The 17518-nt window shown below is 46.4% G+C and overlaps 1 protein-coding gene across 2 annotated transcripts in view; it reads left to right on the top strand.

The window, feature by feature from the left end:
* RHBDL3 (rhomboid like 3) overlaps nucleotides 1-17518 on the top strand; it is a 128153-nt gene that overhangs the window by 74507 nt on the left and 36128 nt on the right. The gene's annotated exons all lie outside the window — the stretch shown is intronic.

Here is a 17518-nt window from a genome sequence, read left to right as displayed (position 1 = left end):
TTAAACTCTTTTTGTCCTTTCTGTGTTCATTTTCTGGAGATATTCTAACAAACAAGCTTATTGATTCTGGAATGTTTGTGGAAAATAATGATCTCTAAGCAAATCTTAGAGGATATTCACAAAAAGCCACATTTAGAATTTAGTATCACACTGGAAAATGTAGTTATTCATCCAATAAGAGACCATAAACATTACCCACATGCCCGGCTTGAATTTTGAATAGTGAAAACTTGCAATAGTCTGCTTCGGAATAATCTACAGACCCCAAAATTACCCCTAGAAATTATTCAGCAAACAATTCAGAATAATGAATAAATTCTAGAACATTGAAGTCTGCTGATGCAGTTCACAGAGTGAAAATCATCAGGTAAATGAATCATTTTGAATGATTTCTCATCTATATGTATGAGAATCACATTGAGTATGTATAAAACATAATACTGCATCATATATGTATTTTATTTATAAAAGAACATGTTTTCAAGAAGCCACAAGGAACAGCAAAAAGCAATCACAAGTGGCTTTTTCTCTGTCTGAGACACTGGGAAGAAAAGCTGCTTGCTGGGAAAACAAATATGTATTTTGTATATTTCTATTATCCAGTTGGTTTTCTCTGGCATAGAGGAGACACTGAAAGTACACAATGAAAGTGCTGGCTGTAACAAACAGCAACAGCTGCAAGAGGAGATAAAGCCCAAAGCTGTTGAACTAACTTTGCTACCTTCAGAGATGAGATGATCCAGAAAGTAATTACAGCTGAGACATTATTTATTGGATTGAACACAACTTGCCTTTGGCAGCCAGGGACCTCGCAGGTCAACTTTTTCACACCATGTCCTGCGATTCCAACAATGCTGAGCAGCAGGGCTACGGATCCCTGTAGAGATGGAGTCTCTGCTTCCCGGCCAAGCATTCTTTCTTTTCTCTCTGGAAACATTGGACAGATTTGTTACATCAGACAAACCAGGTGACCTGAGAGCCGCACCAGATTCCTCCTCAGGCATGGCAGCAGAGCCAGGGATGGAGCAGCTGGTACAGTGCAGCCGGCAGCTTGGCTTCGGCTATGATACAAAGTAGAGGAGTGATACAAAGCAACTTCCAAGCTACTGTGTTACCTTGTAATACAATAGAGTTATTACCTGGCATCATGCCTTGCGCTTACAGTTTTCTCTTTTATGAAAGTCACTTAGATAGCCATGGACCCACAATATGCAAGGAAGGTAATTTCAGCCTAAGGCCCCAGGTGTGCTAGAAAAGCTTTACAGGTATAGCTATATCGGCAAACCTCCCAGTGGAGGTGCAGCGTATACCTGCAGAAGAGTGCTTTTGCGGGTATAGCTTGCACCAATTCCCTGAACAAAATAAGCTGTATTGGCAAAAGCACAAAATCACACCCCTAACCAACATGGCTATACCAGCAAGTGTCTGCAGTAGACCTGGCCTTTTTCATCAGTGTCTCTGTGTATTGCATTAGCTAGTAGATAAAGTGCAGGTTTAAAAGTCCGGTGGACTTAGGTTCTAGTCCCTGCAATGCCACAGTTATTACTGTGAAAAATGGGCAAGTTCCTTCACCTCTCTGGGCCTGTTTTCCTGTATGTAAAAGGGAGATGGTAGCTACCTACCTCTTCTGTGGCTTGTTTAACATTAGCAAATACTGGCTGAAATCCTCCAGTGGAAGATGTGGCAGAAATACCAGATATTGTTTCATTGTGTGGTCCCAGCTCTTTGATTGAAGATTGTGGAGAGGAGCTGTGTTGTGGGCAACAGCTGTCTCTGGAAGGGACTGGCTGTTTCAACACCCTGGGAATGTCAGGCAAGCGCCTAGAAACAGCCCTCAGCGTGATTTACAAAACGCAGTACAGTGGGTTCCAAAATAAATAGCTAGCTGTAGCTTTGTAGTAACTTTAAGTTGGTGCAGCAACTTTGCTTTGAGCAAAACGTATCCACTAATTTAAACCAGATCCTTTGTTACCCAGGTCTGGGATTAGTGCCCCCAGGCAGAGTCTAGATTTCAGTGGTTTCTCAGAGGAGGCAAATCCTAGCAAAAGGCATTTTTTGTAAACGTAGTGTCAGCTGTACAACAATAATCAAATCACCCTAATCTGAGGTTCACAGGTGCCAGCCATAGGTGCTGAAAGTGGGGGTGCTGCCGCACCCCTGGTTTGAAATGGTTTCCATCAAAAACAGGGTTTACGGTTTGGTTCAATGGCTCTTAGCACCCCTACTGTACACATTTTTCCAGCACTCCTGGCACCAACATGTTTCCTCCTCCAGGAAAACAGCCCAGCAGCCTTCCTGCTTCCCATCCTGTCTCCTTTGAATTACCCAGGCCATGTGCTGGCAGCCTCCAACACCACCTTGTTCTCTTTGAAAGCAAATAAATAAACCAAGGGTAGCATCTGTGGCCTCTGCTCTTCCTGCTCATGCATGACATCAATGCATGCCTAGCTGTCATCAGGGAGAAGGAAAGGCTAGTTTGGGATAGTTCCCCCTTCAATGAAGGGGGGGCGCTGTATCAGAATTTGCTATGAGTAATAATATACAGAGATCAGGGCCCTAATGGGCTAGGTGCTCTCCATACATAATAAGAGAAACAGTCCTTTTCCTGAAGAGCTTCCAGTTTAGACAAGACAGACAAAATGTGGAAGGGGAAAGACGGGTGAAGTGACTCCCCTGAGGTCACAGTCTAGTTGCTCTAGCAGGCTTTGGGTGCTGTAAAAATAACGTTAGCTATAAGAAACTGGGGCCCAATTCCGGTATCCAGCTATGTGTGTTTGTATGAAAAGCTCCAGCCAGAAGGAGAACCCCCCTAGCTCTTCCAAAATCAATGGAGTTGACATTCTGCTGGCTTCCTGTAGCATCTTCCAGCACTGAGCCACAAGACTTAAGGGTCCTGGCCTAAGTAAGCTGTGTGGGCATCTGAACCAAGGTCCATGGCTGGCTGGATAGCAGAGCTAAATAATTCTTCCTTGGTAGCATTTCAGTGCAGGCAAAAACAGAAGGCCAAAAGTTGGTTCCTGAAATTTAACCGTTAGTATGTTTTTTAAAATGTGCTGGGAAACATCCTCCAGAATTTAATAGAAAATAACTCTTCTATAGGTTTTATGAATCACCATATAGAATGTAATAGACATCAGTAGCCTGGCTATAGAATTTTATAGGTTTGCTCATAAAACCCATAGAAAAGATTTCATGAAATACTTAATACTATTTTGTTTAAATTTTCGTAGGCCTTGTTGGTTCAGGCCTTGATTTAACAAAGCACTTAAGTGGCTATTTGACTGGAACTCAATGATATATAAGCATGTATTTAAAAATAAGCGTATGCATAAGTGTTTCCTGAACTGGGGCCATAATCACTATTATATTCTATAGGACTTTTTGGTGGACGGGGGAATTTAATGAGGTTATGTTGGGACCTTTCCCTTTTGGAAAACTCCTGTAAAACTTAGTAAGGAAGAAACCAACAGAGTTTAACTGAAAATAAAAAATAGAGTTCTATTGAAATTATTCTAAAAACAGATCAAATTGAATAGAGAATTGTGTCCTTTGTTGGATTTTTAAAGCAGTATCTAGAATTTAATGGAGAGCTATAGCGTGGTTACAGAATTCTATCAATTCATTCTAGAGTTCTAAAAACAGATAGCTGCCTCTATGAAATTCTGTCGTGTTTCCCTTTTGGGTTGTAAAAGGCTCTGTGCAGCATGTCCTTTTATAGCCCTTAAAATACATTGTCGTCTTCGAACTTCGTAACCTTTTCCCTCTGCATTTTTTCAGGGTCACGCATTGTTGATAATTGTTCTGTGGACAAAACCTTTTGTTGGCAACTTACGTCACTGGAAGGAACCCTAAAAGCGGCCTCTCTGAGCTCTTCTGTTTTCCCCTTCCAGAGATCTTGGCGATAGCTGCACACCCCCACTATCAGTTGTGTTGCAAATGAAAAGTTCATTGTTTTGGTTTCTGAAAGGATTTTTCCAAGTTGAACTTTCCGCATGTTGTTAGTTTTTAAAGGGGTGGGACATGGCTCAAGTGCGGGAGCATTGCACAGCCAGTAGGCACACATGAGACAGAATCCAAGCCGTGCTGAGAACCTCCTGTGAGATGTGGCATCTCCTTCAACTCCCCAGCGCCCCTCCTCGACCCAGGCTCTAACTACTAACTGCACGGTCTCCCCAGTGACTGCCGTCTGACCTGCTTTAGAAGCTTTGTATGTATGTATTTACATTTTTCCTAATATGCTTTCCAAATCACATGGCTAACTTCCCCTCCCCCGCCCCATTACCCTGGTGGTAGCACATTGCTAAGAACAGGGCTCTGTCATGCCTAGCTCTGGTGAGCACTGTGGGTGCTTTCATAGATGTTAGGTCCAGAAGGGACTATTAGATCATCTAGTCTGAAGTCTTGCCTAAGACAGGCCACAGAATTTAGTCCAGTATCAGAGGGGTAGCCGTGTTAGTCTGGATCTGTAAAAATGGCAAAGAGTCCTGTGGCACCTTATAGACTAACAGACATATTGGAGCATAAGCTTTTGTGGGTGAATACCCACTTCGTCAGATGCAGAATTTAGTCCAGTTACTCCCATATGGAGCCCAATAACTTGTGTTTCACTAAAGCATGTTTTCCAGACAGGTGATGGAGAATCCACCACTTCTCTTGGTAATTTGTTCCCATTGCTAATGGCCCGCCCCACCCCCCTTAAAAATTTGTGCCTTATTTCTAATTTGAGATTGTCTGGCTTTAACTTGCAGCCTTTGTTTTCTTGTTATGCCTTTCTCTATTAGATTAAAGAGGCCTTTGGTAATCCAATATTTTCTCTGTTGTGGTATTTGCACTCGGTAATCAAGCCATCTCTTGATCTTCTTTTTGATCAACACCAGGCCAGCTTCCTGGGTCTGTTCAGATTGGAAATGGACCAAACCTAGGATCTGAACCCACCCACCCACTTCTGGACCAGTGTAGCTCAATTTGCTTTGGTTCCCAAGGGGGGGATGTTGTGGTCCTGGCTCCTTATCCCACCTTCAGCGCATCTTTTCTCACAGAGTGAAATCCTGGTTCCATTGGTGTTGTTTGGTGTTTTGCCGTTGACTTCAGTGCAGCCAGAATGTCACCCAGCATCTCCGGCATCTGACTGTGCACAGCAGCTGTGCGGGATTTTCCTGAGCATTGCAGCAATTGTTTGGGGGCAGGCAGGGTTCAGTTGTGAGCAACATTAGAGTGAGATGTCCGTAAGGGATGTGGTGAGGCATTTTTATAGGACTTCTGCTTTTGGCTGGAGAATACAGTTCTTTGTGTGTTTTTTTTTTCCTGTGCTTCTAGCTTCCTTTTTTACCCTACAGCAGGCCCGCCCATGGGGGGGGGGGCAAAGAGGACAATTGCCCAGGGGCCTGGGTGATTTCAAAGGGCCCAGGGGCTGCCGGCTGCCACCACTGGCAGTGCAGCAGAGCTCCAGCAGGCTTCCTGCTCGCCCTCACTCCGTGCCACTCCAGGAAGCAGCCAGAACAACCCTATGGCCTGGGCAGGGGCCAGGGGGGCAGGGCAGGACCCTATGGGGGCAGGGAGTCTCCACGTGCCGCTGCCCGAGTGCCAACTCCGCAGCTCCCATTGGCCAAAGGGAGCTGCTGGGGCAGTGCCTGCGGGCAGCAGTGTGCGGAGACCCCCTGAGTCCCCCACCTAGGAGCCGCTGCCAGAGGGATGTGCCGGTTGCTTTCGGGAGCCGCCCTAGGTAAGCGCTGACCCCCTCCTGCACCCCACCCTCCTGCCCCAGCCTAGAGACTGCGCCTCGCACCCAAACTCCCTCCCAGAGCCCACACCCCCTCTTGCACCCAAAGTCACTCCCAGAGTCCGACCCTGCACCCTCTCTCACACCCAAATTCCTTCCCAGAGCCTGCATCCCTCACCCCTTCCTGCACTCAAACTCGGTCACAGAGCCTGCAGCCCGCACCCCCTCCCGCACCCCAACCCCATGCCCCAGCCTGGTGAAAATGAGTGAGGGTGGGGGAGAGCGAGCGACGGAGGGAGAGGGGATGGAGTGAGCAGGGGCGGGCCCTTGGAGAAGGGGCGGGATGGGGCATGGCCCCAAAGAGGGGGCAGGGCAAGGGTCTTCGGGTTTGCGCAATTAGACCGTTAGCAGCCCTATCAGGCAGGCATGCGGAAGCCCTGGCCGTGCTGGAAGAGCGTGCCCAGCAGTGCAGCTGGCAGCTCGCTGGGCACCACCCAGTGCAGGCGCAGCACGGCCCATATCAGGCGGACCATGTCTGCGTAGGCGGGGCGCGTGCGTGCGTGGGGGCCCGTGGACTGTTCTGCCCTGGGGCCCAGAATTGCTGTCAGTGGGCCTGCCTTACAGTATCTTGATCTGCTTCGCACAAGTTCATTGTTCGGTGATGCAGTGTCCACATTATACTTAGTCAGACTTGGCTTGAGAATCACAATGAGGGGAAGGGCTCTGTATCAGTGAAAAGCTGCTAATAAGAAAAGGAGAAAACCTTAGATTTAATCTTTTGACTTTTTTGGTGGGTCAAATATCACCATGAAGATTTTGTTATCTTTGATGGGGTGAGCTTTTAAGGAGTTACATACCGTATCCCACCTGCAAGATAATGGGGAGTAGGGAATGATTTAAGCCCTCTTCTTTTGTTTTATGGTACTTGGGAATATTTTGTAGCGCAGTCATAAAAAGGCTATAAATCATATCTCCAGTTTCCTACTATCTGGCTTCTAGGATCTGTGCTTCTGTTTAAATAGGCTGATAGTCTGTACAGAAGGATTATATAAACCAGGGGTGGCCAACCTGAGCCTGAGAAGGAGCCAGAATTTACCAATGGACATTGCCAAAGAGCCACAGTAATACGTCAGCAGCCCCCCATCTGCTCCCCCACCCCAGCTCCCAGTGCCTCCTGCCCACCAGCAGCCCCGCCGATCAGCACCTCCCCCTCCCTCCCTGCACCTCCCGATCAGCTGTTTCCTGGCATGCAGGAGGCTCTGGGAGGGAGGGGGGAGAAGCGAGGGCACGGCAGGCTCAGGGGAGGGGGCGGGAAGGGGTGGAGTGGGGGCAGGGCCTGTGGCAGAGCCAGGGCTTGAGCCGTGAGCCCCCCCCCGGCACAGTGGCAAGTTGGCACCGTAGCTCCAGCCCTGGAGTCGGTGCCTGTACCAGGAGCCGCAGATTAACGTCCGAAGAGCCGCGTGTGGCTCCGGAGCCACAGGTTGGCCACCCCCATTTAAACGTTGCACTGCAGTAACTGGATGTAATTCTACAGTGCAGTAAACCCCAAATCTGTGATTCTAGGGGCACTGCCCAGTAAACCCCAGGGTTGCCCAAATGAGTCACGTCTCCGACGAATTCTTTCCCTAGACGCTAAAACACCATTCCCTTTCCAGTGACCATTTTACGTATAAAAGACCTTTTCTGTAAAAACTGGAATCTGTATCTTCACAGTTCCCGCAACCAGGTGTAATTTCTATTGGGCAGGATCTTCTCGTTCTTTCTAACCTGCAGATATTCAGTGTAGAAAACACTGAGGTTTTTTTAGCCCAGTCTCTTCTCTCCTTTGCGCCTGTGAGTGATACCTGCTGGAGAAGGGCAGCCTCCTGCACTGTCCCTCAACCCAGCTTAATTATTAACCTCATGGAGGACCTTCAGCTCCACCATGCAAAAACACTTAAATCACTCCATTTCTCTTTGGCTGTCTTGCTGGCTGGGCACACAGGACTCCTGGGTTCTATTTCTGGCTAACATCCAGAGCTATAGTAGTAAATACTGGGGGTGAGGGGAAAGAAGAGAAATAGTTCTGGAAGGGGTATAAAACCTCATGTTTCATTTTAAGCCAATCTCTAGCTCTTAGAGGGTAGAAGATTTCCTCAAGGGACAGATGATCCCGCAATTGACGGCTGCAGGATTTCATGCACCTTGCTCTGCAGCCTTTGGTGTGACAGATGTCAATCGCACTGGCCACTGTTGGAGAGGAAGATTCTGATCTAGATGGGCTACACATCTGATGCAGTGTAGCAAACTTTGATCAGCCTCTGACTTCCTATGCAGCCTTGGGCAGGTCATTTAATTGTTCTGTGCTCAGTTTACCAATCTGTAAAGCAGGGCAGATACCCCGCTCGTCAGTGTGTGTCACATGTCCCCCTCTGTGCCTAAGCCACAGAGAACATGGGCCTGTTACAACTTTCAGCTTGACAGCCTGACTCTTGAGCTTGAGCTGTAAAGACTCATGCAGTTAGCTCTGGAGGTCCCTGGTTCAGTCACTGGTGTTGGTTGAGATGGTGTCTGCCCCGTAAGTGGGGGCCTATCCAGGATCCAAACTCTTGGCCTTAAAAGCTTGGGATAATCTTCCTCTGTCCGGAGGAAGTATATAACCTACTGATGAGTGTGTGTTCCTTGTTCTGCCTAGCTAGAGGAAGTGAGTCTGTCACAGTCTGCATAGCACAGAGGGGACACTGTAACAAACATTGATCCGTGGGTCTCAAATACTGTCCTCCTATTTGGATGGGGTGGGAAGACCTCAGTCACGTGAAGGTGAACTTACAGCACTGGGAGATACTTGTGGGGAGAGAGTGCTATTATTCTGTTTACCGCAGCACCTATCGGGGCGGGGGGTGAGGGGGCGTTTAAAGACACCAGTGACAAGTAGGCACCCAACCCCTATCGAAACTCGCATAATGGGAGTTAATAAAATTCTGTATAGGGGGAAGATTTTCAGTGGCAGTGAGCCCCATTGGTGTGTATATTATGTATGTCCAATACATAAAACATAATGCTTAGTGCATGATTCGTATGTCATTGCTGACATACAAAGTGCTGCATGCATCCCATTATATGAGCTGTCATGGGGCTGTGCCAGGATTTTGAAATCTAATAACTGGGATACAAGAGGTGCTGTCTGAGCACGCTCAGCTTGTGTGTCATTTTGAGCCCATCTGATACATGGTATATGCAGCAGCAGATGAGACAGTCTAGTAACTGATCATTACGCTTATTAGAGTGGAACTTGGCATAGGAATTTCCATCCTAAGCCATGATTTCTCAGCCGTTTCAAATCACTTACAGCTGAAACTTGATACACAAGATGTCAAGTTAAATGGCCATTTTAATTTATTCATATATATATATAAATAAATAGAATTATGAAATGGTATAAATACATTTTAAAAAAGTTCAGTCACTTCAGAAAATTAAATCTGGGCTCTTTTCAGCTCAGAAGTCTCCACTCCCTCAACCTTCTTCCCAACGGCTAAACCAAAAATGAAAGGTCACAAGTTTCTGGTGTGTCAGTTGGTGTTGGTGCTTTGGAGAGACATTTGAATAAAGACATTAGGCCCCCATGCTGCAAGCATTATACACTTGACTAACTTTGAAACTGGTGGGAATACTTATGGTAGTAAAGTTAAGCACGTGTAAGTGTTTGTGGGAACGGGCCTAAGAGTTGTATAGAATGTGTTTTCTCTTGCTATATGCCTGTAGCCAGGCTACAGCATTGCTGTAATATAATTGGGTCTGGAGGCTGTGATTGCTAGAATTTACTGTGAAAGCAGTTACTTGTATCCCTCCATTCAGCGGCGTTGAGATGCTTCACCTCTTGTCATTGTCCCATGAGCAACACAACTTACCATCTGAAACTGAGTCTTCTAAGTTGGGGGGACATGATGGTCTGAAATATTTATTGATCCAAGGCCAGAAGGGACCATTGTGATCATATCAGCTGTTCTCCCAGAGAACATGAGCCATGGAACTCCCCCAAAATAATAATAATAATTAGTAATCATTTCCTGAAAAAATCCTTTACTTTAAAAATAATAATATTTGAAGTGTATAATTCCAAGGTAGGAGAGGAATTATTTGGATGCTGTTCAAAGGGAATTCACTAGAAGGGATGAAATTATGTGCTGAAAAGGGAAACCTTAGGAGATGTATTGAAAGTGAGACCTACCAACTGGGTATGTCTCTCTCAAGGGAAGGGTGGATGTTCTAGAGCTTGGGACATTTAAAATTAGTGAAGACAAAATACTGAACAGGGAGCAATCCTGCGCTGGCTGGGAAATGGACTAGATAACTGATTAGATCTTCTCCATCTGTAATTTCTATGATTCCTCAAATTAAAAATCCACTGCCAGGTTAAAGAAAAGACCTTGGTTTTTCCTTTGTGACAGTGGAGGCTCTCCAGGAAGGTGTTCATATGTTAATATGAAAAGGCGGAGGATGTGAAGCATATGTGGGAAATGAAATTGATGTTGAGCTGTGTGCTTTGGAGAGAGCCTACGTATATCCACTGTAGAGCTTTGTGGAAGTGTGGGATGAGGGAAGGAAATAAGTGTGAATCTTGAAAGCAAATTGATTAGAAAAGCAGCATTTATGAGTAAAGTGGGTTATAAAACTGAATCTGATGGAGGCTTTTAAAAGGCCTGTGTTAACCTCTCCTATTTAGTGCTTTGTCTCTGGGAGAATCCTATGGGGCAGGGAGGCTGAGCAAATTGCGTGTCACAGTGTGTTGGATGTGTTAAAAGTAGCCAGTTTAGGCTCAGTGGGCAAAAATTGACGCTTTTCCAAGGCTCTTAGGGGCAGAAAATTGGGCTGAAAGCAGCCCTCTTTGTGGTATTTTGGGAATACTCTAATGGATTGTGCCCCTCATAAGTCAGGGGACTGGGGCAGCTGCCCCTGAAAAGATCCTTTCTTTGGAAGAGCTGCATTAGTAAATTACTAGCTGTGAAGGGGATGTACCACAGTTGTGATATTCAATGTATATGTCAGATTTTTCTTTCTCACTTTTCTCTAGGATGGTCCCCCAATACCAGAGCTGCTGCTAGTGAGACGTGGGTCTCCTGAATCTCTAAGATTCAGTTTGAGTTTTGGATAAAGGTTCAGGGTGGGAGGGATCGTCCTATTTGAGGTGGAGTAGTTCATTAATCCCTAGTTAAAGGGATTTCTCTAATAGATTTCAGCAGAGACAGGAGCCAAGGGACAGGTAGGGACGAGAACATTGAAGTTTTTTTGGCCCATAGCAGCTCCCATTTAGGCACCTAATGAAGTGGGTCTGATTTTTCAAAATGCTCAGTACCCAGAAGCTCCCATTGTGGATCTTGTGAAAAGCTGCCTGTAATATAATATTTTGATGCTTCCAGATTTTCAAGTTCAGGTTGACCCAAAGCTCTCGATCTGAAGTCATGGGGAAAGTTGGTTCTAGATTGGAATGGCGCATTCGCCCATCCTTACAATGGCTTGAGGGTTTGTAAATCCTTGATCTTAGAAACAGTTCAGATCCAGATCCAAGTGGGCATAGTTTAGTCCCTTTTCTAGAACGGACTCAACACAGCGCCCCAGACGTTGAGCACTCTGAAAGTGGGGAGATATTCAGAGCTAAACTCTGGGCTCCATTTTGTCTGGGATGTTTATACCGCAAGGAACCCACTTGCCATCAGAGGTGAGCTGTGTGCTTACAGGTTCAGAGCTCTGCCACCATTACAGGCCTGTGCCCATTCGGCTGTTTGCCAAAGGAGGTTTCTTTCTCCCTTGCATCCTGAATAATAGAGAGCCATTTAGAGGAGACTGAACCCTGAATGAGTGTGTGGCTTTTGTTCCTTTTTCATATAATACTTTATACACCCATTTGCCTGCAGCTTTAATATCATGCTCGTTAAAGAAGCTGCAGATTAGTTGCACGAAGAGAGGATGGGGTAGCCTGCCCTGTATTTCTGGATCCGCAATAATGTGTGAGCCAACAATGGACTCAGTGTTCTTTCAGCTGGTGATTAAATGCTTGGCTCATAAATACCAATATTATATAACCTCCAAAATCAAGTAAGTAAATTGTGACCATATGGGAGGCTCTGTTTGGGAAGATTGGATTCTTCCAAAGAAAAAACAGGCTTCTCATCCAGCTTCAGTCCAAGCAGAAGTAGTTACTTAATCTGCTGTTTTTCTGTCTGTCTCTACTGCCCTGGGTCCCAGCTTTCTCAGGGGACGGAAGGAGTTCATGAAATTAATGTCTGATCCAAAGTCCTATTTACTTCAGTGGAGTTTGGATCATGTCCTGAGACTTCTGCTGTATCCCCACTCAATGGCCCTGGATCTTGGGAGCTCTATCGTGCACTGGAGTATTTGCACGTGACTGGGCCGTGACTATAATCAGGGTCCAGCATGAAGGCTCTTTATCTTGGGGCCTGATCCGAACAGAGGCTCAGTACACACAACCAGCCCCCTCCAGCAGAAGTCAAATTCCCAGCAGTAGGAATCTTGCCATTTTTCATCCTCCCCAAGCCCTCTCCCCAAGCTTTTCCTTCTCTGTCTCCATCCTCCATTGAAAATTGAGCCCAGTGTCTTTCATGACAATCTGCATCCTTGAAATGCTGTTAAATAATGCCTTTCTAGAGCAGCCAGCAGCAGGAGAGGAAAGCGAGGACAGGTAACGGAAAATAGAACTGTTTACAAGTGAGATTTGATTGAGAGACCGGGAGATACCTGTGGCAGTAGCAGCAGAGGAGAAGGCTTTCATGCCAGTAGCAGTGAGATTGTTGGAAAAGACTGCTATGAGCAATGGATGTGGGGACTAAGAAGAGGCAAGGGGCCTGACTCCGCACTGCCCTGCATCTTGTGTGCCTGTGCTGAACGGATGTCAAGTGCTACTGTTGTGGTTTGGTAGCATTGTACACCCACTCCACCAGGGGTAAATGGTGACACAAGATGCAAGGCTGCGGGGAATGTGCGTTGGGCTGGAACAAGTCCACACCAAGAGCAGGCGCACAAGTTGCGCAAAGGCAGGTTCCTAGAACAGTGACGCTGCATCAGGCACCTGGAAGGGATGTGCTGCCCTTCCCTAGTTCCCGTCAAAGGGGTCAGCTCACCCAGCCCTAGAGAGCCGGACAGCCAAGGGGAGCATCCGGGTCCTGGGACACCCAAGCAGGAGAAGTAGTGAGCTGCCACCATCTGCTTATTTGTGACAGCTCTAGGCTATGCCCCACCAGCAACTCAGGGGCTGCAAACAGACACCCCCCTGCCAGAAATGGGCAGCTGCCCCATTGCCTCCATTCGTCTCTCTGGAGTGATAGTTTTACACATGGAGAGCTGGGAGAAGATCCACTGGAGAGCGAGTCAAAAAAATATCCCGAGAGAAAGAAGAGCTCTGCACGTCCTCTCCTGGGCTCCGTAATGTGCGTCTTATGGCAGGGGTGGTGCTGAAAACATTGTCTCCATATTAATTAACTGAGGTTCTGGGCCAGACTCATTCCTGGTGTGAAGCTGCTGATTTCAGTAGTGTGACGGCTGGGGTGAATTTGAACCCTCTGTCTGTATCCTGAGCTGTAATCAGCCATTACACACTCATTACACATATGGAGAGGTGGCACACCATAAACCATCTTCTTACCTTACCAAATCCCTTCCAACCTCTGTGTGAAGAGCCAGCAAAGCTTCTAGTTCTTGGAAACCCAGTAGAATGCACTGAAGCAATGCAAGACTCTTACTCCACTTCATTTGCAATTGCTTTTATTGATTAAGACCCTGTATGCTGAATATCAGATACCTCCTCTTTCAAAGGACCACATTTGGCCCTTGCAAGGAGACAGATTCCTTGCCCTATCTACTTTGATCCCATAGCCCTCTGTCTGAGTTGACTATAAGTGGGTAATAGCAGAGCACTTGGACAGATATCACCTTATCTTTCTATAAATCCAAATAAATAAAATTCTGAGGCTTCTCAGCACAATTTATTGGCAACTGGAGTCCATAGACCCAGGATTCCTGTTCTAAGCACAGCCCTTGTTGTGAAGACAGAGGGTAGAATGATAAGAGAACAAGTCGGCACAGACTTTTCATAGAATGATTCAAGGACAAAAGCTGCTCACATTACTCACACAAGTAGTAGTGAAGTGGCTTGCTTGTGTGACTGAGGGGAGCAGGAGTTAGCCCTACACCTTGCACTATTTGCACCTCAATCTAGTTGACAGCAAAATAGACTCAGAAAATCCTCAGCAATTTAAAGATATTTTAGGGTTTTCACAAAGATAATGGAGAATTAGTTCACCAACTGTTGTAAAAGATGCTAAATGGATAGAGTCCCATTGCTGTGTCTGTTTGAAAGGGCCCAGTATAGCCTCCTGCAGCAGAGCGAATATACTAGAGGGACAAGTTCTTTTACATGCATTCTAAAGAAATCTATGTAACGGGGAAACAATCGTTACTTGTTTAATACAGTTTTGCCAGTGCAGTGTGTTTTCTAAAATGCCACATTTCTTTAATGTATCTTTTTAAAAAAAAAAGTCCCCAGGAAGATTAGATTAAAAACATGTTTTTCTTATACATCACCCATTTAAAGCTAGTTTAACCGAGATTAAAGGACACCCCATTACTAAGGCCAGGTCCAAATGGATACTTTAAAAGCCAGTTAGAATACTGTGTGGAATGTAAATATAACTGCCAGAGAGCTAGAATGACACTGTAAATGTCGAAGAGACCACTGTCGCTAACGTTTCCTAGCTGGGTAGAGTGGGGCTGTCTTTGCTATTTGCACCTGTCGTTGAATTAGTACATTTGTCTCTATGGCTGGGAGGGAAGAAGAGCGGAGGGGCTGCTCATTACTGTGTGTGACGGTAACCGAATTCAGTGCAACTCCTCCTCCTTTTTGCTGTTCCTGCATGTGGGCTCTTTATAGGGCTTGGTGGGGAAGAACATTGAAAGACTCAGGCACAGGTACTGACTTTTCTTTTTCCTGGTGGGTGCTCCACCCCCACTCTGCTACGAGGCCCTGCCTTTGCTCTGCCTCTTCCCGCCCTCCTCCTCCCTGCCCCCCCTCCCTTGAGCACCTCCCACCAGCCTCTGGCTGCTCCACGGCCAGCTCCGGGGCGAGTCAAACAGCTGATCTGTGGGCCAGCCCCGGGGGGCCGCAGAATCACTGTGGCTGGTGGGTGCTGAGCACCCCTCTGTTTTTTTTTTCCCGTGGGTGCTTGAGCACCGAGCACCCACAGAGTCGGTGCCAGTGGACTCAGGTATTCTCTGGAGAGATGTCAGGGCACTCTCTGAGGGTTTTCACTCTGTCTCATGATGCCAACATTTGCCGCTTTCCAGCGATTACCAATTTCTTTTGTCTTTTTACCATCCAGATGTGACTGAATACGGGAACACCTCATAGAGCTAAGGGACCGTGAACACAGGTAGCGGTGAGAACAAAGGGGTCTCATCTTTGGTTCCACTGAGCAAGTAGCTTCGCTAAGAGCTTCTATTTCTGCTTGTGTGTGGAGCTTGTGTTTAACCTTCGTCTCCTGAAAAAAAATGCTGAACTCTCTACTCGATGGTAGCAAGTGCAGTGCAGCCTAGTAATCAGAGAAGGATCCTGGGATTCAGGACTCCTGGGTTCTAATTCTGGTTCTACCACTGACTTTGCTGTATTGTCTCCAAGCTCCTGTGTGAAAACTGGGGATAAAAATATCCAGTTCCCTGGGAGATTGTGGGACTCGGTTCATGCAGGGTGGGATTTGCAAAAGCTCTTTGCATTGTCCAACTCTGCCCACGGGAGTCAAGAAGTTTTACCAGAGACTTCAGTAGGAGCAGAGTTAGGCCAATGCTGAGCACTTTATACTGCCCTTCCTGTTGTGCTTGGCTGGACAGTGCTGTATCATTAATTGGTTTAATACTAGTGCACTGCAGGACTTCTGAATTCACATTCCTGTGCTGAATGCAACTGTATCCTTGTCACGCTTGGGAATCCTATGCCAGTATAGTAAGGATGAAATCAGTCCCTATTCCAGAGCTGAATAACAATTGCAAACAAACCATCTATGGCAAAACCAATGCTGGGGCCTCTCGTGTTTCCAAACTGACTCCCCCCTCCCCCGCCCCCTCCCACCAATCTCTACAATGGTGATATGTATTGTCAAGAGAGAATGTGATCATTTGCCAAGGGCTGGCAACACTGCTCAGTTCTAAACTCTAACTATCACTTTCTTTTGTTGAATATGGAAACAATGGTTTTCTGTGATTGTAGGTTGATGTAACATGGTGGGTAGTGGTGCATATTGTGGTAGTCAGGAAAATGAGTTGTTAACACATCACTGCTAAGCAGAGAGAGGTATCCGCAGCATTTGGGGCCTGTTAAGTTTCTCCATACTCAGTGGGCAAACACACACTTTCAGCTGGAATTACTATTTGGTTTTGATTGCAAAAAGAGTGAAGCAAGAGAGAACAGAAGTAAAGTCTCTGCCAGAGAGCGCACACTGACAGTCGCTGTGGCGCTGAACACAAAATAGATGCCTGCTTCTCCAGACAGTAAAGTCCTCAGCATTTTAAATGTGCTTTACACAGGAAACGGGGGGTTGTCAGCACATCTCTGCCACAAGTAATCCATAGCTAAATACACTTCATCAACATTAAGTAAAGACTTATTTGCTGGGACAGAAATACTGGGTGAGATTCTTGACTACTGCTTCAGCCCCTTTATCCTGAGTAAAAGGTCTGGAGTGGCATAAAGGGGTTTGAAAAGCCTGGGATCCAATTGGGAGGAGGATTCCTGCACCACAGGAACATAGCTGTAAGGCTGCCTTCTGAGGACCCCTTGGCAAGCTCTGGTTTAGGTTGTATTCCAGGTCCAGGACAGGCAGGGTGTATCGTGGGCAGAACCACACACACAACCCTACAGAGATTCTGGGCAAATAGGATCCTAGAGCTGTCATTACACGGGAGGCCACACATGAGGTTTGAAGCCAGCTTAGCCATCCCTCTCTTTGGGGTATCTTTGCCCCCCTTACAGGGGCAGCACAGAATCTTGCCCAAGCTGTTGGCTGGCTTATTACATCACCCACATCCTTTTGCTGCACTCTGCATCTTCTGCTGAAGGCCGGAGACGTTGAATAAGGTTGTTGGCAGTGTGTGTATTTACTCAGTGTGGTGTCCATGGCCCTTTGATGAACCCACTGACCTGCCCGGGATTGTAAAACTTGCATCTGCCTTCGTTGGAAACACTCATAAAAAGGGTGGAAAGAAGAAGCAGCTTCGACTTTGGCCAGCCCACACCGCTGCTTGTAGCCATTGGTATTCTGTGTCACGAGGCGCGAGAACTAGTTGACGTTTTCCTTTTATTCAGTGAAGAACAGCTGTCTGAGCTAAACCGAAACATCCCCAAAAATAATTCACTTCAACATTTTTCACTGAAAAATTTTGTCATGAAAACTTTCATTTTGAGTTGAAAAATTGTATCTAGATTTTTGAAAACAAAAATAAAATTTTTGGGGGGGAGAGGGGGGAAGAGGGTGGAATTTTTCTCCATTTCCTACTTTGACTTCCCAGTGAGTGTGAGGCAGAAATGGAGGGATAGTAAGAAAAGGAGAGAAAGGAGCTCCCCCTCCCCCACCCCAGTTGTACAAGCATGGTAATGAAAGTGCAACAACTGTGATGCTGGATCTCAGTGCGTGTGCACGAGGCTCAAAAAAACCATGCCAGGCTACTAGGTGGTCACCCAAAATGGCCCAGAGCTCTGCCTCACAGCAATTAAATCCATGTTGCTTACTGCAATGATCAGTGGGCTTGAAGCAGCTT

The sequence above is a fragment of the Lepidochelys olivacea genome (genome assembly GCF_965140295.1).
Source record: "Lepidochelys olivacea isolate rLepOli2 genome assembly, chromosome: 14".
Classification (NCBI taxonomy): Eukaryota; Metazoa; Chordata; order Testudines; family Cheloniidae; genus Lepidochelys; species Lepidochelys olivacea.
The sequence above is the reverse complement of the archived record's forward strand: the minus strand, read 5'-3'. Positions and strand labels throughout refer to the sequence as shown.